Source organism: Monopterus albus, unplaced genomic scaffold, assembly GCF_001952655.1.
Source record: "Monopterus albus unplaced genomic scaffold, M_albus_1.0 scaffold71.1, whole genome shotgun sequence".
NCBI classification, from domain to species: Eukaryota; Metazoa; Chordata; class Actinopteri; order Synbranchiformes; family Synbranchidae; genus Monopterus; species Monopterus albus.
This window is the reverse complement of record NW_018127951.1, coordinates 1,301,080-1,328,557: the sequence shown is the minus strand read 5'-3', so window position 1 is coordinate 1,328,557 and position 27,478 is coordinate 1,301,080. Positions and strand designations below refer to the sequence as shown.

The following is a 27,478-nucleotide window of genomic DNA, read 5'->3' as shown; positions in this document are numbered from 1 at the left end:
ATATTTACACCGCTGCCATGGTATGAAAGGGAGAGCTAGATCAGCACAAAATCTGTGACTGTGGAAAAATGTCTATTGTCTACTGATATAAATCTTAACAGTGTTTATTAATCCACGCCTGTGGGGTGCAGAGAAACAGCTAGAGCCTGTCGCATGTTTGACATCGACTGTGGTTGTGTTATTGGTGGACATCAATGTTGTTTTACATGCAAATGTCTTGATTATTTACCTGCAGTAATTCTAGGACAACTTCATGATTCTAATTACATTTTAATTATTTTGGTTTTGATGTCTCAAAACAAAACAAACCTCATAGGTGTGATTAGTATTTTGCAGCTACCCCTAATAAAGATTAACGACCTTCATAACAAGACTACAGTGGTGCTTCTGCATCTTAGATAATCAGCAGTTTATAAAATGCTTTGTTTGGTAAATGAGGAAATGGGGAAGAGGGAATAATACGACCAATAACCATGACAGACATTCCTGAATTTCTTGTTCATAGACCCCAGCGAAGCATCAAATGTGCTGAAGAGAGGCTGCTGAGGAAGGCGAGAGGAAAAACTGAGTAGAAATAAACTTTTTCCCTAAAAAAGAAAACACTGTAACCTGTTGTTGAATCTCTGCATCACTGAGTTTCTGTCTTTCTTCTAGAGCTTTGTGCTTTTTGGGGTTAAACACTCATGAATTTCAACACATAGATTACATAAAGTAAGATAATAACAGAAAACTGCAGCTTTTTGCTTTGTGCCCCAGGAGTTGAACCTTCCTTCAGAGATTTGGATTTTCCTTGATTTTTAGCAGACAGACTGGAGGAAGGATGCTCATTGTCCTCTCTTCCTGATGTAAGATTCAAACCCAGCAGCACCAGTTTGGTTTCCTTTGTTTCCAGTGCTCCACACTAGCAGTGTCACAGCACGACGTACTGTAACTGTTCATTCTTCAAACCACGTTTATTGCTGCTCCTCTGTAATTAGAACTGACACTTGACAGATACTTGTGTAACATAGTCAGAAAGGATTTTGTTGAACTCCTCAGATTGAAACTGTCTTTTCTAGACACAAGTTTCTAGTCCATCCATTATCTATCGCTTATTCCTGAATAGGGTCATGTTGTGGGGATGAGCTGGAGCCAATCCCAGTTGACACTGGGCTAGAGGTGGGGTCCACCCTGGAAAGGTCACCAGTCGGTCACAGGGCTGACATGTAGACAAACAACCACACACTCTCACACTCCTAGGGGCAGTTTAGAGTCACCAGTCAACTTAAGCTGCATGTCTTTGGACTGTGGGAGGAAGCCGAAGTACCCGGAGAGAACCCACACAGGCTCAGGGAGAACATACAAACTCCACACAGAAAGGCTGCGGGCTTGAACCTGAAACCTTCTTGCTGTGAGGTGACAGTGCTAACCTCTGTACCACCCCAAGTTTCTAGTCATAGTGCTAAAATGTTTCTCTGCAGACATTCAAGATAAAAAAATAAAGGCTTAGGCATTAACTCAGATTCAACCCATAAACCACTAAAACGTCTTTATCTTACGTGAAGATTTATTTGTTTAAGTACTATTTGATGAGTAAAAGCATCATTATGCTTCAACCAAAGCACTTTTTGTATGGCTGAATAGCTCTGAAACACACCAGTCACTAAGAAAATCATGGCTGTGTGACAGTTTGTGACACCTGTCTAACTCCAGACAGACCAGTGATAATCTCATCTTGTGTTTATTACAATAAGTTGCAGTTACTCTTCTTCTTCAAATACAATCAAATAAATAGAACAACTGTTTGATTTACACACATTTCTGATTATCATAATTACATTTCCACAATTGCTGATAGTTTGAATGTTTTCAAATTGAAGGTTGATCTTTGCCATCACTACTTTCCATCCTATGTGATGTCCCCTGTGTCGTCTACACATCAGGAGACTAATGATCATCGTTTCTCATGTAGCTCAAAGACATGATGTAGCTAATGATAATCTCTTAGCCTGCAGCGTTAGCCCAAGCTAAGGCTTTTTTGTGTCGTACCAGGCCATGCTAATGCTGATGTGTAGATATGGCAATGTCAATTCAGCTGTCAGTCAAAGAACTCTGTGAGACACCATCTGCTGTTTGCTCTCACCTACAGTGTCTCCTGCTCTGGGTCTGACTTTACGTCCTGTATCACTTTTTTGACATTTGTCTTGTTTCTGTATTTCTGCTAGTCACTCCCCTAATCCACCCCTCTTTCCTGAGAATGTAGCACATAAAGCTAGATGTTTAACCCTGGTGTATTCATGTTTAGTTTACACTGGTGGTGTTTGCTGTTGCACTTTGTAGGCGCTCCCTGCACACTTGAAACATACTGTAGCTCCAAAGGCCAAAAATAGTATTGGGGACAGCCCTAGAAAGTAGCCTACCCAAACCAACAATGTGTTAGTCTGGGTCTCAGTAGTTTCTTGCTTCCCTACTATGTCGGAGACACTCTGCTCCGAACCCGTTGGTTCCTACTGAAGATGTAATTTTTTTTAATGGCATTCAAATACTGTAGTTTTTTTTTTCTTTTTAGCAAACTTTATTCAAACAGGAGGAAACAATCCATTTGTTGGGGACTATTTTCAGCGGTGGATGAATCAACATTTGGTCTCTACTGAGTATTTGTGGCAGCAGGATTGGCTGTGAGGAAGTAAATCAGGATCAATTTATTGGTGGTGTGGGTCTTTTCATGGGGTTTGTTGGAAATTATTGGATATTCTCTCAGACAGCTGATGCTTTAAAGAGTTCAAAAACAGTACAACTGTGTATATGTGATGGTTTTTAAGCCTTGCTCTTCTTTCATGAAAGCACTCACTGGAATATTTCCATTCAGCATTGCTTCAGTTTTTTTGGACATGCATTTGTTGGAGGTTTCCTCATCTCCTGTTCTCCCCACTTATCTGTTGTTTATTTCAATTCTCTGGCTAGACAGCTTCCTGTTGTTGCTAGTGCTAGTGCTGTTTTCTAGTGTCTGAACAAAACAGCTTGAAGTTTCTCCCAGTGGTCCGACTCAGACTCTTCCTTCTTCCTCCCCCCAACTCCTTTCTACTAATTCTTTCTCTTGGGAGATTTTCTCTCTGTTCTTTTCTGCTTATTTTTCATATAATTTTTTTTGCCATCGTCCATCATGTAGTGTTTTATAGTCACTGAGGTTTGATTATCTAATTTGCTTGTGCCTTATCACCAGGACTTTCATATACAGCTATTACAGCTCACCTTTTCTGTTATTTATCTCTGCTGCACAAATTATGTTTCTGTGTTCATCTGCTGCGGCTGCATTTTATCACCATGTTTAATTACCTTACTTCTATGTTTTGTGACAGCACAAACTAAATTAACTAAAGTAAGTGAGTACATCCCTGGAGGCCTGAAGCCAATTCAAGTTAATAGAAAATTGGATTTCTGCATTAGAGAAAAATACATACAAATATATATTTTTCTATGATGTACAATATATTTGCCAAAGCAGAATGAGATGTAACATTTCCTCCAAAAGGCAGGGTCACCCACATTACACCCACACCCCCCTGCAGTGACCCAGTGTCATCAGAGATGCTCACTGTTCCTACAGTAGATGATGAGTTACATTTTTCCCCTCAACCTTCCTCATCACGCTCACTTAGCAGTGTTTAAGTCACAAGTTGGTGATTTATTTTTAAGCTATTATATTTTTTAATAATTCTTCTTTGTGCATTAAAATTTGTGGGCAAGAACTGAAATCATATTGAAATGATGATTATACCATAAGAATAGCGTAAAAATTGGCTGTGAATGTGTCAAGACATCCAGAGGGTTTTAATGTGGAAAGTGCCAAATTAGGGCTGACTGCTAAAATAGTGGTTCATTGTCTGCCACTTTTGATTCCTTGATATTTTTATTCATCCTTTCCATATGTGCATGTCTGTAAAACTACCATCACCACCGCTGACTCTGGATTTTCCCTTCACACTTTCTGTATGACCTGCTGCAAAACTTCGATGAAAGGAAAAGAGGCAGAGCAGCACCAAAAGGAGAGCGAGAAAGATGAGGGAGAGGTGGGAAGAGGAGGAGGGAGAGAAGTGACAGCAGGGACAGAAGACAGAAACAAAGAAGCTTTAAGAATACTAATGAATTAATGATGTAACATGTTGACATTTGTCTCTTTCTTCTCTCCATCCCTGGACTCCTTCTTTGCTCTATTTCCACCTCCCTCTCCTCCTCCTCTGCTCTCCTGCAGGTAGGAGGGTGTCCTTGTTAGCTTGTCATCCTGTTGTAACCCTGAGGCCGGTGATGTGACTGGAATGGGAATTCATAAAAGGCCTGCCTCCACCTGAGGACTTTCTGCTTCCCTGAGAAACTCAGGTAGGTTGTCGATAATGGAATTTTTAATGTGCTAATTCTCTTCGTGCTTTGTTCATGTGGAATAAATGGTGGCCAGCAAAGCAGGAAGCAGCCTGACAAATGTTTGATTGAGGCCTAGTAAAGTTAGTCTTTTCTATTAACAGCTAATTAGCTTGGCAGACCCATACCTTCCCCAGACTACACTCTGCTGCTGATGACCTGCAGACCTCCCTGTTTTATGTAAGGCTCGTTCTAAACTATAGAAAAACTAAATGTGTGCATTTCACCATAGCATGAATTGCTGATGTTCCCAGTCCATTCAAATGGAGATGTCAGTACCACAGTCCAGCATTACAAATATTTAGGAATATGGAAACATGGAAATATTTCTTGGTGCGACAGCAAAACTAGTGAACATTTTGTAGTAAACAGGGCTGGTTCATGTTCCAGTCCTTGGGAAGAGGCTGTTTAACGGATCAAATCATGATGAATCGAGCTGGTGGTTTGGTTGGTTCAGGGATTTAAAGGTAGCAGGCATATGAACAGCAAAGTTAGATTTTATTCTTTTTTGTGTACATTGCGTCTTCTGGAGGATTTGCATTCATCTGCACCACAGCTTGTTGTCGTCCATTTGACGTGATCAGAAAATGTTTGACAATATTGCATTGTTGGAAAAAAGCTGAGAATCTGTTCTCTATCCTTTTGCTCTTGATGGTTTTGATAGTAGATGTTAGAAATGAATGAGTAGTTTCTGCCTGTAGTTTAATAGATATACTGAATAGATATAAAAGACAGGACAGACAATCTGCACCAGCTGAAACTATACTTTATTCCTGCTTGGTGTGTGTGTGTGTGTGTGTGTTTGTGTGTGCTGTGCATCCTTCAGCACATCATGTGACATCAGAGATGGTGGACTTGTTTCTTGCCATGGTGATACATTCTTTTGTTTATTTGTTTATTTCAAAACTTGCCTCAAAACTTTTTTTTACAAAATAACAGAAGACTCACAATGGCTGCTACAGTACAAGCTGCAATAAGCTGCAATTCCTGCATCACCCACAGTACCAGTGTCTCAGAAGTGCTGTAAGAGGATTGCAAGGGTCAGAGCTGCAGTGCACACACAATGGATGGAATAAATATTCCTGTGTCCATAAAAAAAGAGATCTTGCACTGAATTACATGCTGGAGCATGAAGTAAGAGGTGAAAGAGGAGATTTGGGGGAAACTGAGCAATGTCTAGTCAGTGTCGAAGTGGTTGAAACCAGTGGTGAGCGAGAGCACTGAGTGGACTTGGACACAGTCTGCATGTTGTTTTAGGATGGTTTCTTCTACTGAACAAACAACAAAGGACCATGTCCCTGGCTTTTATTGTAAGACTCTTTTTCTTCTGCTCATTAACTGTTGTGAGTTAGGTTTGACTACAAAGGAGGAAAAGACAGTGTGTCCATGCATGCACATTTTCACACTGGGATCTCAGCATTAGCCATGTGTGAATAAAGCAGGTTATTGTCTGGACAATTCACACCAAGCTAGCGGACATGTTGATGACATTCTGTCATGTGACTGCCATGAAACCAAAAAACTACAAACATCCAGTGAGGAAGTCATTTACCAATAATTATGTCTAACTAGAGACACGACAAGGCTCTGGAACTTCTGCCGTTAAGGCCGACACTGAAATCGTCAGACAAATTTGACTGGTTGTTTATGGTCAAACTACAAACTGGCTACGTGACTGCATCAAAACACTTGCTACAGCACTGCTGAGTATTGTCAGGGGCTCTTCCTAAGGCCCACCAGTCTCGCAAAGGACGTCATAACTACAGACGTCAGGGCGACAGGTCTATGGTCATTCAGTCTGCTGATGGAGGGTTTCTTGGGGACCGGGATGATGGTGGAGTGTTTGAAGCAGGAGGGGACGTCACACAGCTCCAGTGACCTGTTGAAGATAAGTGTGAAGATGGGGGTCAGCTGATCAGCACAGGTTTTAAGGCAGGAGGGGGTCACACCATCTGGGCTTGGTGCCTTCTTCATCTTTTGTTTCTTAAAAAGGCCACACATCCTTTTCACAGATCTTCAGGGATGGGAGGCTGGGGTGATGGGAGGTGATCATGGGAGGGCAGCTGCTGGGTCTGAGGTGAGGGGGGTGAGGGGGGAGTTCTGCTTCTCAAACCTACAGGTTGTCTGCCAGGTGTTGGTCTTTCACAGCAGGAGGGGATGGTTTCCTGTAGCCACTGATGTTTTTCAGGCTTCTCCACTCAGACGTCCTCACAAACTCTACGATGATGTCACAGTGTCAGTGAGTTCATCCTGGTCTGTAAACACAGCCTCAGATACGCAAAGTGCTGCACTTGCCTCCATTACATTGTTACATTGTGTTTTCATAGGTGTTATAAATCCATTGTGTAATTATAAATAATGTCAGGCTCTAGCGTTTTCCACTCGCTATGATTTATTATAATCATTTTAATTGGGAATTAAAGCTTCTATATTCATGGTTAATCATTTATAGGATTGTAGCTTTATGGAAGTGTGAAACAAAACCACTGCAGTGACTGCAGAGCGATGTTGAGCTCCATATTCAGTGAGTCTGAGCCCAGAGGGGTGATACTTGTGTCTTTCCCAGTGTGAGTGTGTTCAGTGTGCGTCTCTGGACCGCTGCCCCTCCTGCTGCATAATGTGTTAAATATAGAGGAATAGAGAGAACACTCGGTGTGTGACTGATGATCATGATTACACATCAGACTATGGGAAGAGCCTCTGCTCCCCAAAGACCTCCACCTGTTCAGCGCTGAAGGTGTCATCCACACTACACTATGAAACAATTCCTCGCTGACACACACACACACACACACAGTCCTCCTGTATACAAATGTGCACACCTAAACACACACATGCACACACTGGCACCAAAAATTGAATTGTGTCATTTTCTTCTGAGAATAGGCCGTGATGAGTGCAGCACTTGTGTGTGTGTGTGTGTGTGTGTGTGTGTGTGTGTTCCTTTTCGGTTATCGGCACGTGATTAGGGAGGGGGGTCTCCTCAGCCAATCACTGAGCAAGTATGTATAAAGAAAGACGACAGTGTCTCAGAGACTCAGCCACTGGTTGTTTCATATCCCTTTGAGTTTTCTACATCATTTGGTTCAGACATTTATCCAACATTTATCCAACTGAGAACTAAATTTACACACACCACCACTAAAGAGCACTAGCTGTTCAGTGATGTCCTCCAGGCCTTACATTGTTTCACACACACTACACTATGAAACAATTCCTCGTTGTCCTTTTCTTCACATTTAACATTAAACTAATGATGCAAGCTGATAGGTCCTGATCTAAATGTCCAAATGGAGGCCTGGATCACACAGGTGATATTATTGTCCAAGCACCAGCAGATGTGGGGCTAATCCTTCAGTCTGCGTCTTTATTGTAATTCAGGTCTGTGCACTGGCTGCGATCTCAGTCATTCATCACACAGACAACGTGAGTCTAATTTTTATCTCCTGTACCTGTGATTATATCGAACTAAGGTCTGCTCTCCATGTCTGGCTCACGCATGTGCTGCGCGGAGTGGCAGCAAGTTTCAGCAGCTCTGGTCTCGTTGTGTTTTCTTTTGTGTTTTTATGAAGTTTTCCAGTGTTTGCTTTGTGTTATTCTCTTGCTGTACTATTGCTGCTTGAGGTACTGAAATTTGTTTATCAAGATATGTGTGTGGTGTTTGTTTCTCATGGTGTTACTGTATGTTGTTTGTTCTCCATTGCTGCTGAAACACTGAAATTTCCCCATTGAGGGATCAATAAAGTACCTACCTACCTTCCTACCTACCTTCCTACCTACCTACCTACCTACCTACCTAATTTCTTAGTTGGGACTTTCCCTTTTCAGATTTTACTTCCAGTTCTGCAGTTTTCTGCTCCTGCCTAGAAGATTTCATCAGACCTGAATGAATCCCTGTGCACAAGCATCCAAAATTAACTGATCTGAATGTCGCTAACATCTGTCTCTCCTGGAAAAGTCACTGCTCAGCCTGCACTCATGCTGAGAACCTTTAAATCCCACCTGTCTATTGCTTTTTGTCTGCTCTTAATATACAGCCTCAACTTACCTGGTTCTACATCGTGTTTTCTGGATAGTGTGCACATATGATTTTCACTTTAAAATCCACATGGACAGTGTATGAGCAGAGAAAAACAGGCCCCAGAAGATAATTCAAATGAAATAATATTTTGCTGGTTTTGACGTCCACCATTATCCAGTTGAACAGCTGAGCCTGAGTTTGGACTGTTGTCATCAGCATGTTTTCCACTTAGCCAAACAATAAAGAGTGGCAGCCCTGTATGTAAATACTGATGTAATCTTTCAACTCTGATTTGCTTTTATTCTGCTTTGTGACCATTGTGTTTGTTGAGGACGGTGAGATGTGTGAACTGTTTTATTTATTTTTCCACCCTGCTGCACTTTCTGCCTCACTTCTTCCTTCCAGCCTGTTCCTTCATTTGTCTCGGCTTTTCACCATCTTCCTCTTACACGTTCTCTCTGTTACCCTCTGTCAGCTTCCCTTTTTTTCTCAGCTTGTTTTTTCTCTTGCTCTAAGTGGTGGAGGTGTTTTCTGCCATTTCTGTCACACACTCAGGTCTCTTCTTTATCCACTTATTTTTTTCTTAACTCTTCCTCACTCGCTCTCATTTGCTGTTTCTTTACTTTGTGTGGGCTCCTGCCTTTGTTTAAATGCTCACTTCTTCTGTTGCCCCTTCTCTGTTTCTGCCTCCAGTATCAAAGTTCACGATCAAACAGTCACTGATGATTAGTAATTAAGAGACAGTTGCGCCTTATTTTTTAAGGATGAAGTCACTGCATTTCATATTTAAGGACTGTAATTGGTCGCATAATTGTACTGCCTAGAGTATGATTAAATGTTATGTCTCCACAAACTGTGTTCTATGAAATTACATTAGGTAGAAGGAGACCATGACATGAAGGCTATGTAGGTTATTTTTGCCTTGGGCTGTTTGATTCCATTTTTATTGATGTCCATCTCAGTCTTTTCTGTAAAAACACCCACAAAACACAGAGACACCCACACATTTCCTTGGCTGATCTGAAAGTTGCCATGAGATTGACTCACTGAGTGTTCTCTTCTCTGATCTCACCACTTTTATGTCTCTATCTCTGAGTGTGTGTGTGTGTCAGCTGGTGAATCAGCGTGTCCTCCTTGCATGAGGATCAGCTAGGAATAAATAAATATGCACAGGAACCACTCAGGCCTTTCCATGATTTTTTTTCTCTCATCAGTGATCACAGACCCTCCAACTCTTCACTCTGCCTCAACAAAACGAGTCACGCTGCAGATTCAGTGCTAGAAACCAGCACTACCTACCTACCTACCTACCTACCTACCTACCTTCCTACCTACCTTCCTACCTACCTACCTACCTACCTACCTAATTTCTTAGTTGGGACTTTCCCTTTTCAGATTTTACTTCCAGTTCTGCAGTTTTCTGCTCCTGCCTAGAAGATTTCATCAGACCTGAATGAATCCCTGTGCACAAGCATCCAAAATTAACTGATCTGAATGTCGCTAACATCTGTCTCTCCTGGAAAAGTCACTGCTCAGCCTGCACTCATGCTGAGAACCTTTAAATCCCACCTGTCTATTGCTTTTTGTCTGCTCTTAATATACAGCCTCAACTTACCTGGTTCTACATCGTGTTTTCTGGATAGTGTGCACATATGATTTTCACTTTAAAATCCACATGGACAGTGTATGAGCAGAGAAAAACAGGCCCCAGAAGATAATTCAAATGAAACAATATTTTGCTGGTTTTGACGTCCACCATTATCCAGTTGAACAGCTGAGCCTGAGTTTGGACTGTTGTCATCAGCATGTTTTCCACTTAGCCAAACAATAAAGAGTGGCAGCCCTGTATGTAAATACTGATGTAATCTTTCAACTCTGATTTGCTTTTATTCTGCTTTGTGACCATTGTGTTTGTTGAGGACGGTGAGATGTGTGAACTGTTTTATTTATTTTTCCACCCTGCTGCACTTTCTGCCTCACTTCTTCCTTCCAGCCTGTTCCTTCATTTGTCTCGGCTTTTCACCATCTTCCTCTTACACGTTCTCTCTGTTACCCTCTGTCAGCTTCCCTTTTTTTCTCAGCTTGTTTTTTCTCTTGCTCTAAGTGGTGGAGGTGTTTTCTGCCATTTCTGTCACACACTCAGGTCTCTTCTTTATCCACTTATTTTTTTCTTAACTCTTCCTCACTCGCTCTCATTTGCTGTTTCTTTACTTTGTGTGGGCTCCTGCCTTTGTTTAAATGCTCACTTCTTCTGTTGCCCCTTCTCTGTTTCTGCCTCCAGTATCAAAGTTCACGATCAAACAGTCACTGATGATTAGTAATTAAGAGACAGTTGCGCCTTATTTTTTAAGGATGAAGTCACTGCATTTCATATTTAAGGACTGTAATTGGTCGCATAATTGTACTGCCTAGAGTATGATTAAATGTTATGTCTCCACAAACTGTGTTCTATGAAATTACATTAGGTAGAAGGAGACCATGACATGAAGGCTATGTAGGTTATTTTTGCCTTGGGCTGTTTGATTCCATTTTTATTGATGTCCATCTCAGTCTTTTCTGTAAAAACACCCACAAAACACAGAGACACCCACACATTTCCTTGGCTGATCTGAAAGTTGCCATGAGATTGACTCACTGAGTGTTCTCTTCTCTGATCTCACCACTTTTAGGTCTCTATCTCTGAGTGTGTGTGTGTGTCAGCTGGTGAATCAGCGTGTCCTCCTTGCATGAGGATCAGCTAGGAATAAATAAATATGCACAGGAACCACTCAGGCCTTTCCATGATTTTTTTTCTCTCATCAGTGATCACAGACCCTCCAACTCTTCACTCTGCCTCAACAAAACGAGTCACGCTGCAGATTCAGTGCTAGAAACCAGCACTGACTCCCAGTAAGTTGAGCCCCACGGGCTTCAGATAGCTGAATTAGTATCAGCCAGAAGTTGTTTACTTCATGAAATGACATTACCTTACTCCCTGAGACTTCGTATTATTATTACTTCTTAATCCGGTGGTTTTATATGATATGTTCTGGTCCTGTTTGTGTGAGTACCCAGGATTAAATCAGTGTTTCTTAGCATTTTCATTTTTTGCTGTTTGCTGCTAAAAACAACTAATCTGGCACATGTATCCAAAGATAGTTTGGCATTGTGTATATTTTTATGCAGCTCTGGATCCAGTTATTCGTTTCTAAACCTGCTCAATAATTAAAATAGAAATAGGACTGTGCAGCTTTGGCTATGCACGTCCCACTCGCAGCCCCACACACAGCCTGCGTTCAGTGCTCAGGAGCTGCTCTGACCCTGCAGCATTTGAAGATGAAACAAACAGCAGTTCTCAAGTCAAAGTATTATCGATTTGTTTTCTAAACCATGTGCATTGAAACAGTTTGTTGGTTGTGAAATTCAAGTGAAAATCAGTGATATTGACAGTGTAGCTCTGCCATAAAGATCTGCACAAATGGTCAGACTGGTACTGCTGCTGGAGGTACAGGATCTCTGGGCTGTGGTTTGCTGCTGACTGACTACCTGCCATTTAATAAGACCTTTGCATTTAGTGTTGAAAACAACACTGACAAGAGCAATATGATTTAACCCTAACATAAGGCTCAGGGCTGTAAAACCAACACAATGGGCTTCATTCACCAGTATCTTCCTAAGTTTTGTCTTAAGTCTGTTCTTCATTTGTTATGAAGAAAGGTCCTAATAAAGGTCCCTGTGTGATTCATTATGTTTTTAAACCCCAGAAGCCTTCACACCTGTGTTCATACATGGATGGATCCCATTGTATATGTAAATCGAAGGCATGTGCCAGTCATTCATATTTAGCATAGGTTAATGCCCCACCAATCCCCGTAAAAGGTCATGAGACTGCAGGGCCGTATGCAAACACAGATTCGGCACAGGAATTGAAAAGTAAAGTTGAGAAGGTCAGAATACCAAAACCAAAATGTAAAGACGGTGGAGCAGCAGACTCCAGACTGAAGTGAAAAACGGCCAACAAGCTGTCGTATTTAATAGTGGATTTAAAACAACAGAAAAAGTGGATGCTCTTGCTTATTCAGTGAAGGCTGTATAAGGAGAAGGACTGATGAAGTAAAAAAAAACTTTTTTGACCTCAAATTTGAAGCAGCACAACAAACACTGAGGAGACACACTGACCAGTGGAGGAGGACAGACCTGCGTAGAGTTATCTGAGCTGGACCAGCACATCGGGTGCTGAGCAGACCTCCTGTTCTACTGCCCCACGTCTGAGCTCAGATGTGGTCCAAGAGCGAATCGGCCAAAAGCTTTTACAGAGGTAAAAAATTAAAGTATGGTGACTGAGGGCCAGTGAGCTGAAATGTGCCAACATGTTCCGTAGAGCTGAGGGGACTGCAAAGCGGGCACTTCATTATGAGCAGTCATTTAAATATAGGATTTTGTAAAAATGTGTGGGAGTGGTACAGGAAGTACAATATACTGTACTATAGTGTGTATTAATAGTAATAGTATGTGTATAAGTTGATCTCATTGGCTAATTTGTTTGCAGTTCCACTGTCTGTGTTTGACTACATACAGTATATAAGCTGGATGCATGTCAGTCCCTCTGCAGCTGTGTGTGGGGCCTGTACGTATATTTAATAGCAGCTTTAGAGCTGTGTGTGTGTCAGAGTGTGTCATGGTCTCTCTGCTAATATGCAAGTTTAATAGCAGCTTTAGAGCTGTGTGTGTCAGAGTATGTCATGGTGTCTCTGCTAATATGCAAGAACAATCAATAGCAGCTCATGTCAGCTCCATCACTTCACGTCTTTGTCTGCTCTCCGTTCTTCCATCTATCTGTTTCGTATCTGTCCTCTCCTTTCTTTCTTTTTCCTTGTATGCACCTTCAGTTCTGTTAAATTCAGTTTGATAACACTGTAAAATTTCCACTCATGTCAAAAGCAAGTGAACACCAAGTGAGCCCTGAAAGGAAGCGTCGAATCTGAGCCCTTGTAAGCTGGTACTGGCACCATCTTCTTAGCCCGTCCATTTTGACAGTAACAAGTCTACATGATTCACATTAATCCTAGAAAATGTTCCTAACTGTATTCTGTGACAATGTCTTTGCTTCAACATCAGACACCTGCGCCACCTTTGGCCCCGTAAGACTAACGTGAACTGCTGCACTAAGACGCTGAAAACTTTGTTAGGTCAGTTTTCATCTTTTAATTTTATAATTATGTGTATTTTTTTTTTTACTTTTCTATCTAGTATTGATTTTAAAATGAAGGTAGAGGGAGTAAAAGGTTAATATATTGAGTTTCCAGGGGCCAAGGTGATGTCTTCTTCTTTTGTCCAACCAAAAGTGCAAACAACAAAAACATGTGGTTTACAGTGATATAAAACAAAGAAGTGCAGCAGATCCTCACGTTGTACAAGCTGGACCAAATAAAGATTGCTATCTGTTAATTTTCTGTTGATTGACTTAACGATTAATGAGCTGTTTCAGTACTAGAACTTTCATTTATCATCTCTTTCACTTTCTCACTGTCTTTGCGTGTGTGCCACTGGGTTAATAAGTTCATTTTTTAAAGATCTGATATTCGTTTTTCTTGGAGAGCAGATCGGTGTATGTGCCTGGGCGGCTTCAGAGTCATAAATCACTGTAGATGAGTTATCAGCATGTTAAACATGTTAAACAATGAAGAACTGAGGATAAACCTCTTCTCTGGAGACAGAAAGCATTGGGTTTTCATCTAGTGCTGTGCGTCTCATCCTCTGATCTTGAGTGATTTTGAATGCATAACCAGTATTTAATGCTTTTCGTGATTTGTTTTATGTTATTTTACAGTGTGTTTCACCAGTTGTTAAGACATCATTGACTGTCCCAAAGCCAGAAGCACAGCCTGCCTGTAACATTAGATCGATTACACAGTTTGGCCTAAATGAGGAGCTATACAGTGTCGAAACTGACACCAGAGCTCAGCGTCTCCCTGAGACAGATCGAGCCAAGACTTGTATGCTATTATGCAGCACTTGCTTTTCCGTGGATCATTGTTTTAATTAACTGCGGTATCTGATACAAACATGTAAGAGTTGTGGTTATAAAATCGTCACCTCCGAGCTGTGATTTCTCACTAAACTCCCACTATCCTGCTCATGCTAATGAAATTAACTTCATTTCTTTTGTCCTCCATCAGTGTTTCTGCATGAACGACTCCAACACAGTGATGATAGTTATATAAAGCTATTATCTGGTATTGTTAAATTGAGTATAGGATTTGTTTCTTTTCATCTCTTTTCTTTTCCCTCAGCTGTGTGTAGCGTTGAGGAGCTGATGCCTGACAGACAGGCTTGAGCCTGTGTCGCCTCCAGCCAGCCCCATATCATCTAACCCACCAAGCATCTTTAATGAAGCTGTCAGACATACAGTACATTAGTTAATTATTCACAGCCTTGATGGAGGTCATGCATATGGAGCTCTGTATAGACTGTGCTTCAGTAATATGAGCCAAAAGCCTTGAAGTATTAATGAAACTGTAATGCAATTAAAGGTTGAAATTTAACTCAGTCTAGGAGTCAAACCACAGTCATATCCGGCCTGGGGAGTGATAACCAGCCAGGGTGGAGAGGACCCTGTCCAACAGTGGGCTCAGGACCTCATTTTGGGTCACTGGGACTCTGAATAACTGGAAATGATGTTTATTAACTGCACTTTGGAGTGGCCTAGTCAAAGTCCTGACCTGAATCCAATTGAGATGCTGTGGCATGACCTTAAAAAGGCAGTTCATGCCCGAAAACCTTCCAATGTGGCTGACTTACAACAATTCTGCCAAGATGAGTGGGCCAAAATTCCTCCACAGCGCTGTGGCAGACTCATGGCAAGTTATCGAAAACGCTTGATTGCAGTTGTTGCTGCTAAGGGTGGCCCAACCAGTTATTAGGTTTAGGGGGCAAACACTTATTCACACAGGGTTTTGTAGTTTTGGATTTTGTTTTCCCTTAATAATAAAAACCTTCATTTAAAAACTGCATGATGTGTTTACTTGTGTTATCTTTGACTAATATTTAAATTTGTTTGATGATCTGAAACATTACAGTGTGACAAACATGCAAAAAGATAAGAAATCAGTAAGGGGGCAAATACTTTTTCACACCACTGTATCTGTGGACCGTCTTTGTCAAAGCTATAAACCTAATGAAATTCAGTGTTTTAGTGAACTAGTCCCCCTTTGATATTAAACAGTGCTCCAGTTGACTGACACAGTAAATACTGACCAGTGATTCAGTGAACACATAAGGTGACATGTAACTACATAAACATAACTGTAAGATTAAAGTAGGTAAACTTATGTGTGCTATAAACTAAATCTTAACTATGATAAAATTATCATACGCAAACAAAGTAAACACAGAGGTTGATTAATCAACAGGCATAATGTTAATCTTCTACTAATTAAGTTCTTAATTCATCAAATGTTAGAATCAACCTTAAAAGTATGACCTTAAAACCTTAAAAGTCAGGACCTGTGTTAACACTGAACTCTGATCTTTTTGTGCTGAGTGTCTAAACATAATCATAGAAAATGCTAATATTGCATTAGCTGCCGTGTCAAATAAATGAAACATGTTGTCAGCGACTTCTGCAGAAACACCCATTGTCAGCATTATGTGACTTGGCAGATATAGTGTGGGCCTCAATGATTTCCCAGTTTGCTGTTGTAAAACTGTGTACCTGTACTTACTGGGAAACAGGGATGCAGGGGAGCAGATGACTGACAATAACCCTAACCCTTGTTCATTTTTCTGTGTGTTTTAATTAGCTATAGGCGGCCTAGTAGGTCAGTTGTATGGGCGGAATGAGAGGAAGGGCTGCCATATTCTCTCATGAAACAGATTCATTAAGATAAAGTCAGGGGGACACAGCACAAACAGATGATTGTACTGTGTGTCCTTGTTCCTAGAAGGTAACTGCACCAGTGTGCATGTTCAGCTGTGTGACCAGAGGACCAGTCAACTACACATTGTCTGGTAGAGTAACTGATCTGAGTTCGGGATGAACCGATGACTATGGGTGGGAAGGGAAACGATGAGCACAGTGTCCTCCACACAACTGCACAAAGACAGACACAGCATTAAATATTAACCAACTAATCAGTGATGGCCAGACTCAGCAGATCTTACAACAGTGTAACTACATTTTGGTTTTCAAGTCACTTTGGAATTAGACCTACATTAAACGCTCTTCATTAATATTGATGTGGATGATGAAACGCATTATTTCTAACTAAAGTCACAACACCTTTAAAACTCAGAGCTGAAAGGCTGCTGACTTGAGCTGTTTCTGGTGTAGCTTGTCCTTTGTGAAGTAGCTGAGCAATGTTAGTACTAATGCTGAACCAAAATGTGAATAACAACACACTGATTGTTGGCAAGTCGCCATGTTTTTCTAAGTTAACCCTATGTGGTCATGGAAAACAAGATTACTCAGAAGTAAATTCAGCTCCACTTCACTGTGGGATTTTGATAACAACACAGCTTGTCATTGTCTGTCATATTTCAATATCCCAGTGCAAAGTCCATTCTCAGTGTCAGTTCGGTGTGACATTGAAACCTGAATCCTCCAGTGCACTACGGTTGACCACTACTGAACGTTTCATCTGTGAGGACAGACAAGTGACCTAAATGCATATTTTGTGATCAGAATCATTGTAACCACCAAGTAGGAAATCCATGTTTCGGGATTTTTCCCGATGTAGAAATAAAATGGATGTCTTTTTGTCAGTGCCATCATGTGGGTGTTTAAAGTCCACTGAGAGGTTGTACAAACATATGCATTTCACAGTACACACAACACACACTCCCCCCCACATGTTGTCTGCAGCACTGTGTGAGATGTGTCCCTGTGTGGGGAGACACATTTTCACCTTGCTTACTTAGATTCTGGTTTTATGCTTTAGCCGCTGCAGGTTTTCCCAGATACAGTCTCATTCCTCCCTCCTCTGTTGTACTCAATCAATCAGCGGCATCTCTAAATAGACTCTCCACCATCAGTGAACCTAAATTGCTTCTGAGATGAACAACTCAAAGCAACACTTTGAAATTACTTTTACAATTAAGTACCAGAGTCAACAGCTCCAAATTGGCTGCAGAATGATCAATTAAAAGCAACAGACCTAAATAGCTCTGGAAATGAACACCACTAAACAACTGTTATAAATTAGAAGGAACATTTGAAAAGTTTATTTCCAAAGTGCTGAAATGTAAACTGACTTAACAAAACAACAAATCTCATCAACTGGAAAATGATTAACTGGGAAGCATCACTAACATTTATTCCACTTTCTGTGAAAGTTGTCACAGTTTGGTCTGCAATGCTGTTTAATTTACTGTATAGCAAATATTTTCTAGTTGCAGGTGTCACTTAATTTTGTCAGCACATGAAAGTAAACTTGAGTTTGTTGAGCTTCCTGTGAGGCACTGATGCAGTTTGGCCTGTGTTGTTTCTGGATGCATGTTTTACTGCAGTGCCTTTAACACTGATGTATCTGAAATACGTTCTTTGTCAGCTGTTAGCAGATTGGTCTATGTACCAGAATGGCTTATCACAAGTGTTACAGCATGGGAATTTGTGACTACTTCTCTTTTAAAGACTGAAGGTATTACTTTTATACCTTTGGCTTTTTGAAAACATAATTTTCCTGTGATTAAAATCAGATTTGCAGGGGAAATTGCTAATAAATGTGCCTGTAAAAACCCCACCCACTACCCACAATTTTAACCTCTAGCCAACATTACTGGCACAGATGGACAGAACCGAAGTGCGTGTGCTCTCATGTCACGGAAGGGAATGTCAGAGACATACGCTGTTTTAACATTCGATGTGGCTCTTTGAATTTTTTCAAACTCTCCCAGAAAACAGACACAGTCTTGCAGAAAGTTCTCACATTCTTTAAGTTTAGCTTCTGTTTTGTGCCTCTGTAACAAACTGGCTGTCTTATGGCAGAGACGTGCTTGTGCAGTCAGGCGAGCAGCCTGTTTAATGAACAGTTTTAAAGCCCCATCTGCTGGTGGGGCCTTGTCATAGGACCCAAACATACCCTTATTACTCATTTTTTGAGCCCAACAAAAGAATCTATCAGTTTCACTACAATGTTGGTTCAAACTCTGTGTGGCAAGCCATTTGTTCAACAATTGAGACAAGATAGCACCCAATGTGCCAGATTTGCAATTTTTCAAGTCCTGATTCACATCACAGTCAGCCATCATGAAAAATTAATATGCCACACGTGACGCTGTCCGTTTATGAGAGACTCTTGGCCCGGTGAGACTGATCAAAGTGTGAGGCTTCTACAGAAAGCTAACCCCTTCTGCGCACACTTTTTGGGGGTTCATTCCCAATCAGATTTCACCGTTTTATCTCAACAGGACAGGCAGTCACCCTAACTGATGCAACTTTTTCTCACTAAATCTATTCCCACCCGGAATTTTACACTGCTGTACAAGGCACGTTAACTCCACAACAAATTCTCACAATGAACCTATTGTCCAGCGTGATACAAATTAACAAGGAAATGGGAAAATATAGGAGACAACTGCTTACTACGTAGCAGAAATCCACTTATAAAACGTGAATTTTACGTCCCTTATTGGCATCAAATTCTGTGATCAACGGCACTCATTTACTTCCCCTCAAATGAGACTATGTGCTTCTGTTAACTGTACATGTGACAAAAAACAAACCAGCACAGCCTTCAAAAACAGAAAAAAACTGTTTCTTTAACCTTACTGTTTAGGAACCAATTTAGAACATCGAGAGTGGGCAGCCCACACATCAGCTTTAATTTAGAATTAATTCAATGTACGGAGTTTATGTATAAAACAAGGTTCCGCTTCCCTATTTTCTGGCCGGCCAGTTGATGTATGGGACTACTCACAGCTCCAACTGAAACCAGGGGGTCACACTCTCATCAGGGAAGCATTCAGATCAGGACCGCATATCGGCTCTCACTGCTCAGCCTGGCACAGGATTACCGCTGTTGGTCCGGGAGCATTACTGAGGAAAATGGACCGATCGTCTGCAGCGTTCAGCTGGCTCTCGGGTCACGGTGCCAAGTTGTAGGATATGGTTCGTATTACCATTGCTAACTCTGAAAGACGAGACAGTCCAAGTAACTTCAAAACAATGCTGATTTATTCCATGAGCACAGGTAAAAATTAACATTACACGCTCAAGTATCTTGCACCTCCAACCTGCACGCAGGCAGATGTAAGATGAAAAACCCTGAACCCACCAGGCCTATACATTATATCCCCTCGGTTGGGCTAGCCCCATACTACACAGAAACGTCAACCGAGACGTCTCTGTTACCAGCTCTGCAGCTGGCCATAGCAGTAGTCAAAACATGAAGCAAATCAATGTGTGAATGTGTGTGTCTGTTGATTAAGTGGTGTGTAACTAAAAACATTCTCACACGACCTCTAGTAACATGTCGTGACTTAAACATAAGAACATATTATGGCTAAGGCTACAGTTATACACGTCATAATAATAATATTAAACACCCTGTCTGCTGACAGTCATCAACTCTTCTCTCTAGTTATCCTTGACCAGATGTACCCTGTAGAAACTCATAAGCATGACTAAGCATTTAACAGTCTAACTAGACATCCTATCTCCACTAAACATTTCTAATACATAAAGTATCTATCCAATATCTATCTGGCTAAAAATACCTAACAATTCTTTTAAAGACTGAAGGTATTACTTTTGTACCTTTTTGAAAACATAATTTTCCTGTGATTAAAATCAGATTTGCAGGGGAAATTGCTAATAAATGTGCCTGTAAAAACCCCACCCACTACCCACAATTTTAACCTCTAGCCAACATTACTGGCAAAGATGGACAGAACCGAAGTAACAGTGTGATCTCATTCTCAATCTTCCAAAATGGCGGCTCTGCTGTCTCTGCTGCTGCTACCAGTCTCTGTTTCTCACCGCTCCTTGCTGAGCTGGCTGGGAAAGGAAAGGCAGGTGGATTATTTCATCCACTGGCTCATGTGGCTGGTATGGCAGAAAGTTAATTTTGGATAAACATACACACCTGGCGATCAAGCCAGCAGCTGTGCCCAGTCCCTGTGATGCTAACCAAGCCCTTAATTTATTTAGGGAGCAACCAGACAATTGGAATGTTTTATGCCTTTGTGTTCACATTCACATTCAAGTGTGTGTATGTCTAATGTGGTCTGGCATCTCCTCAGTAACTGAGTTATTGTCATGCATGTGTTTAATGTCTGTGTTTTGAGATGGAACCAGTGATAGCATGCTAAGTGTCCAGGAGAGCAACCATCTGCTCTGTGTGTGTGTGCTCATGTGGGTGTGTGTCTTTGTGTGTCTTCATATTTGCATGTGAGTGTGGGTGAGCCAAGTGCACAGAGTCAAGAGAGGGAATTAATTAAGCTGTGAGTGTGTGACACTGCACGTTCCCAGAGGAAAAAAAAAGTGTGGTTTCATTGTGTTGTGAAATAATGTGGCAAATATAAACAGATAACTGCACAGGGTGGTGACTGACGGCTCTGGAGAAAGGGGGGAGCTAGAGAAGGTGCCAGAGGAAGTGACAGGTTCAAATGCAAGAGAGAAAATATAAAACAAATGTGCATAGCTTAAAAATTAATTCATGTCCTTGGTAACAGTGCAAGGCGACATCTGTTCAGGTGTCAGACAGTAACTATAGAGTTATTCATAAATTTTTTATTAAAGCTCCACTTTTTTATCACAAAGCGTGAAAAGCAACAGTCCTAATCTAAAATCAACCACAGTGTTTTTATCTGATCATGCATTCCCAGACAAGAAGAGATATATAATCTCTCCAGTGTATTCTGGCTCTGCCCCGGGGTCTTCTACCAGTTGGACGTGCCCAGAAGACCTCCAACGGGATGCGCCTTGGAGGCATCCTGATAAGTTGCCCAAACTACCTCAACTGGCTCCATTTGATGGGAAGGAGCAGTGGTTCTAGTCCAAATCGCTCCTAGATGTCTGAACTGTGCACCCTATCTCTAAGAGATAGAGAGAGAGGAGTGCAGACTTCATCAAGTAAAACTTTGACCTGTCAGAGGTGCCGGAGCATAAAAGTCTTCAGATACCATGAATGTCTGAATCTAATGTGACAGAAAATTAATTTCCAAACTAGTACGAGAGCAGGCTTCCTGTGACATCAGACTGAGCTGCATTACCCCGTCTCACACTTCTCCGCTTTCTTCTCCACTGGAGCAGCCTCTGGCATCTTTCCCATCACAGACAGGGTCCCTGCTGCTGGATGCTGATGCTGGGGAAATGTGATAAGGCTGGTTCTGCATCACTTCTTCTGTTGAGCACATTCCTGTAGAAGACAGAGTCACAAATGATGGTGCATGTGTAAAAGTAAGCTGTAATAATTTTTACAAGCAGCCTGCCGGTTCTGAGACGAGGCTGGCGTTTCATTTTAACCGCCTGTTGGGAAGCGTTGCTCCCACTTTTATGTTTTAAATTAAGAAAACACAATCTCAGATAACAGACAACATACAGTACTTTGTGTTGCTGTACAAGCTACAGTAACTGCAACAATAGTACCGTAAGTGTGCTTCCAGCTGTGACGAGTGTCTTTTAGATCTCTGAGTGAGGGCAAAGAGATGATAAATGTCAGAGCAGCCAGGCACAGAGAATATAACCCTGTCTGAATCCATTCTGTTGCCCAGAGAGCTGCAGACTTCCCCAGATATCAAAACATAGCAGAAATGTGACTTCTGCTAGCAGATCGTTGCAGGATTAAGTGGTCAGAAAAATTAGAAGGAGCTGAACAAAACAGGAAAAGAAGGAAAAGCCCTGGAAACCACATCTGTATGATCTGCCCTCACACTTCTTCTCCTAACTGGCACATTGGCAGTTCAGTTCCCGTTCTCCCCAATCTACATGTCCAAGTGTCCTTGGGCAAGACACTGAACCCCAAGTTGCTACCGATAGTCAGGTCAGTGCCCTGCAGGGACAACGCCTCCATTGTTGTGTGTGAGTTGGCATCACAGACAGCTGCCTCGATTCTGGACCGGAGACAAATTCCTTGTGTGTGCAACATAGTTTGCTAATAAAGGTGATTATCATCAGCATCATTAAACTTTACAGTCATATTTTGTGGTGCCATACATGTGTGTTGGAGTGATGGAAACTCGGTAAGTCCAGATTTCACTTGCAAAAAAAAGGTAAGTGCAGAGATTTGTGTTTATTTTTTTCTGAATGGTTCTGGTATGGGCAGCACGGTGGTTAGTGCCACAAGAAGGTTCAGGGTTTGCGCCCCGTCCAACCTGGGGCCTTTCTGTGTGGAGTCTCCATGTTCTCCCTGTACCTGCATGGGTTCTCTCCGGCTTCCTCCCACAGTCCAAAGACCTGCAGCTTAGGTTGACTAGTGACTCTAAACTGCCCCTAGGAATGAGTGTGTGTGGTTGTTTGTCTACATGTCAGCCCTGTGATAGACTGGTGACCTGTCCAAGGTGGACCCAGCTTTTCACCTAATGTCAGCTGGGATTGGCTCCAGCCCCCTGTGACCCTATTCAGGAATAAGTGGTGTAGATGATGGATGGATGGTTCTACTATAGAACTGATTTTATTAGGCAGGAAAGGGAAAAGTAGGACACACACATTGTAGTTAAAACAGCCTTTGTGTCAGGCCTCAGGGCAGGACTGAGAGATGAGGAGCTGGTTGTCCTGAATGTGAATTCTGTGGTAAGCTGGTTTTTCCAGATAGTGACCACTTTGCATCTGTAGATGGTGACAGCTGAAAGTGTCATTTTCTATTTGGCATTTACACAGTAAACCAGTTGTCAATGGAGACTAAAGAAAGAAACTTTTTTACCTAAAAATTAAGGGAGAGTGCTAGGTAGTACTGCATCCAGCAATCAGTATTATTATTGATTAATCAATAAATAGTTACAGTGATAAGGTCCTTGCTATCCTTCGGATCCTACTGATCTGACCAAAACTATGAGGCACAGCTATTTGTTTTAGCAACCTTTGCCTTTAATTTAATCTGATTTAATATTTTTCTCACAAAATGATTATTTTCCTTGCCCATCTCTCTCTTTCATCTGACTTCTCCCGTGTTGTTGTTTTCATTAGATCGAACATGGCATATTGAAAGGTTACAGCAAAACATCCTTGCAGTTCGATAGAATGGCACTAACACTTCAAGGATTACAAGTGTATCTGTACTCAACAAACGGCATCAGCAGCATAGAGGTGTAAAAGTCCAACACTATGACAGCATTTACACCAACAGTTACTAAACTCTCACTGTTCCCCAGTTTTTATCTGGAAATACAAACTGTAACTTTAGACTTCCAGTGGGAAATATGTGATGGATGTCAAATATGCTGCATTCATATTTTATTTTCGTCTGTGGTTTATATGACCGTACATCTTTGAACGATTAGATTTACTTCATAATCCTTCAGTCACAGAGTTTTGAGCAGCTGCCCTGGGGTCGCATCAGCTCAGTCAGTGAGCAAACAGCTTTCCTGACAAAACCTGTCAGCTCTGACTAATTAGCGCTGAAGTAAATCGGTTAATCACACAGACACACTGCACTCAGCATTCTGATTTGACAAGTCTTCACCAAGCAGCAGCATCTGTTTAAGAGACAGGAGAGGTTTTATGTTTGGGTCTTTGTTCATTTAATAATTTAAATTTTTATTGAGGGGGGGGTCACAGTTGTGATATAGTGAGTAAACAGTCCTATTATAAACCTGACACTTTGACTCTAGCAGGTGTTTAACATGGTTAACATTATACCTGCTTTGCTTCTACATGTTGGCATTGTCATTGTGAGCATGTTGGCATTCACACAGTGGTGTTGAGCTCAGAGCAGCGTACGGCCTCACTGTATCGACATAATGTGGGTGTAGACTCTGACTGTTGTTCTGCTGAGAAGCACGTTATTTTTCAAGTGGGCAAATTAACATTTTCAATTTATGTCTGAATTCAAATATTTTAAACACTGCCAACGTGCTGTGCAAGTATCTGAACAGATCCTTGGGTATGCAAAGTGATAGCATCATGAATATTTAACAAGCATTAATATAATCAGATATTGCTTTTAGCTGCCCACTCAGGAAATCAATGCAATCGTGGAGAAATGCAGAGAGTCACGCTCCTCAATGCATTTTTAATGGATTCCAAACACACAGCCTGACAGTTATGAGGGCACAATAATGCACAATCTCCCACCATACACACAGGAGCACTGGTGTTTCATTTTTCCCTCACACATCAACCTCCTGCTGTTTTGCAGAAAGTGCACAAACAGTGTGGAACTGGCACACTCTGTTAGCCTGTTAGCTGCTAGCCAAACTGTTACAGGTAGCAGGCAGTGATCAAACAAGAGACTGTCCTCCTGTCAAATATGACAGCATACCTCATACTGTATGTGGCAATAGGTTATTACGATTTTATAGTCTGGCGATATCTAGCGACCGTAGTATGTATGACAATAGGAAAGGTGTATACAGAGGCACAAAGTGCTTGTTAGGAGGAGGCTGTGGTGGATAGCTAGGTACACAAAATAAAAACAGGGCTTTTCCTCAGGAGACCTGGTTTCAGTGTGGGGCCCGGGTTTTTCTAAATCTAACCAAGAAGTTTGTGTGGCAAAACACAATGAAAGTATAACAGTTTCATTATTATAAAGTGATATTTATTACAGTTTTCAAGACGACAGAGTTCAGTAGACTGCTACTAGCTAGCCATTGTGTGTATGACTGTTTTCATGACGACAAAGGTTTGTGAAGCTTGTGTTAGATTCTAACTTTTTTGTTAGAAATTAACCCAATTCTTTTGTTGGAAGCACGAGAAGTGACGACAGGAGAGGACTGTTTAAAATCAACAGAAAGTTTACTGAAAGTCTGATTACAAGCAAGTCTTACAGCGCTGGATTCAGAGAGCCAGAGCTCCCGCAGGAAAACCGACTTCTGAATCCCGAATCATGTTTTACAATGCATTTTATCTTCTTGGGCTGCTCCGCCCTGGACAGAGGTACAACATTCAACAGCTTTTGATCCTATTCTCCATTTGGTGTGAACCGAAGCTGTGTTAGAGTCTAGGTGTATGTGTGTGTGTGTGTGTGTGTCTCTCATGTGGTAACTTGGTCTTGATCAAGCACACAGAAAAATGGGTTAACTGGGTTGCAGGCCCCCTATGTGTGTGAGAGACAATAAGCATGCCCAACTGGCCATGTGGTCATCTCAGGTGATGAGACCCCCTGTGTGTGTAAGACACCTCCTGGTGGGGCAGAACTTGGGATATGCTATGTGTGTCCAGGTGTGGGCTAGTGGGGCTTTGTTAAAATGTAAATAGGCTGTCTGGTCACAAAGAGATGCAGACATCTAGTTTCTAGTCAGAAGTTACAGCATTCAAAGTAAGCAGATTCTGCTTCATTATAGCTGTAAGATATATATAAGCAAGGGAAACAAATGCATTAAAATGACCAAAGCTCAATAGTTCTGGACAATCATCAATACAGCTGTAATATGCATAACCAAGTAAGATAAAGTTATGAATGGTAACTACAGGTATGAGAAGTAACTAAAGCTTATAAAGTAACTAGAGTCTATAAGACTCAAATCTTACAGCAACCTATTTGTTATTTCAAGTGTTAAATGCAGTGTTGAGCGACATGAGCTTTGATTAGGTTTGTGAGTTTGTACCAAGGGCTGTATGATGATTAAACAAACAAAAAAAAACAACACATGGGACAAAAACAGCTGAGAGCATTTTGAAGAAGTCACTGCAGCCTCTGGGGAATTGTGATTGGCATTTTTTTAATAAACTGAATGTTTAATGGAAAAATAATAAAAACTTAATTGACAATGAAAATAACCACTAGTAGCAGTCTGACTGAATACTAATAAACTACCCAGTTACTCAAAGACAGATTAACAATAAATATAATTACCACTGTGTTGTAAACAGATGTGACTGCTGTCTTAATTGGAAGGGCTGTGATTTTGAGATGCAATATTGAGATGCAATATGTCGATGCAATATGTCAGAACACCCTCAACCATGCCTCTCTAAAATGTCGTAAGGGTGCTGCCAGAAAGGTGTTAAATGATCTCAGACAAAAAGGCCCTGGTGTAACCTTAACCTAAACATCTGACAAGACACTCATCACCCTCCTGTCACTCAGTTCTGTAGAAAACAGGGGCCTAAATAAATGGTGGACACTGGAGTAACAGGTAATTGTCTGCCTTATCAATGCCCTGCAAGGAAAACATTTCCTGAATAATTTTCACCAGAGTCAGACCTCATTTAGCTCGATAAGAGCCGAGCTGTGGGACTCTCACTCTGCATCCTGACAAGTGGCTATTGCCTAATTAACATTATTTGTTATGCTTGGCACAGTAGGCTACCATTTGGTGCCCAAATACCTACTAAACCTACTCTATTCTATGGTCTTAATGTATAGTTTTTGGTCCTTTTTTCAAATTTATATAAATGTACAACACTGACAAATTCCACTATTTTTCCTTTGCATCTCAGCACAATGTTTTGAACACTGACGATACAGTAGGTATAGAAAAGAATCACCCCCCTTTAAAATAACCACATTTTGTTGCTTTGTGGCCTGAAATGAAGTCAGACACAGTTTTGTTTTATCCAGCTGTATTTACCCAGTACAGGCATCAGAAGTGCCACAACAATGTCATGTTGTTTTTCAAGCAGCCTCCATGTATCATTAAAGCAGGTAAAGAGTTACTGTGTTACTGGAACTGAACACTAACGAGCTAACATGGGTGTGCCTCAGTGCTACAGGTACTTCCTGTCCATTTGTACATCAGATTGCTGTAACATACAGTAAGTGAAAGGCCGATTATCTCACTTGAACAGTGGGAGATGTCTTTGTTCGCCTGCCTCATGTCTAGCTGTTGTACATTTACACACGCTCCTCTCCAGTCTGAAGTCACTACATGGATTAAAGCTGCAGACCCTTGAGGTGTAACAGAGCTTTGGCTGGACAGCACTGCTGTTTCAGGCTGTTTGCCTGCAGGACCATCAACCTGCAGGTCCTCCTGAGTGGAGCTGTT

At 41.4% G+C, this 27,478-nt stretch overlaps 1 protein-coding gene across 6 annotated transcripts in view; it reads left to right on the top strand.

Annotated features, from left to right (window-relative positions):
* Positions 1–27,478, top strand: part of LOC109963241 (leucine-rich repeat and fibronectin type III domain-containing protein 1-like protein) — a 242,384-nt gene that overhangs the window by 94,880 nt on the left and 120,026 nt on the right. For 5 of the 6 annotated variants that reach the window (XM_020605601.1, XM_020605603.1, XM_020605598.1 and 2 more), the window contains one exon: positions 4,232–4,356. The exons of the other annotated variant lie outside the window; for it this stretch is intronic. The gene's annotated coding sequence lies outside the window, so the exon portion shown is untranslated. The remainder of the gene's footprint in view (positions 1–4,231; positions 4,357–27,478) is intronic. 6 annotated transcript variants of the gene reach the window in all.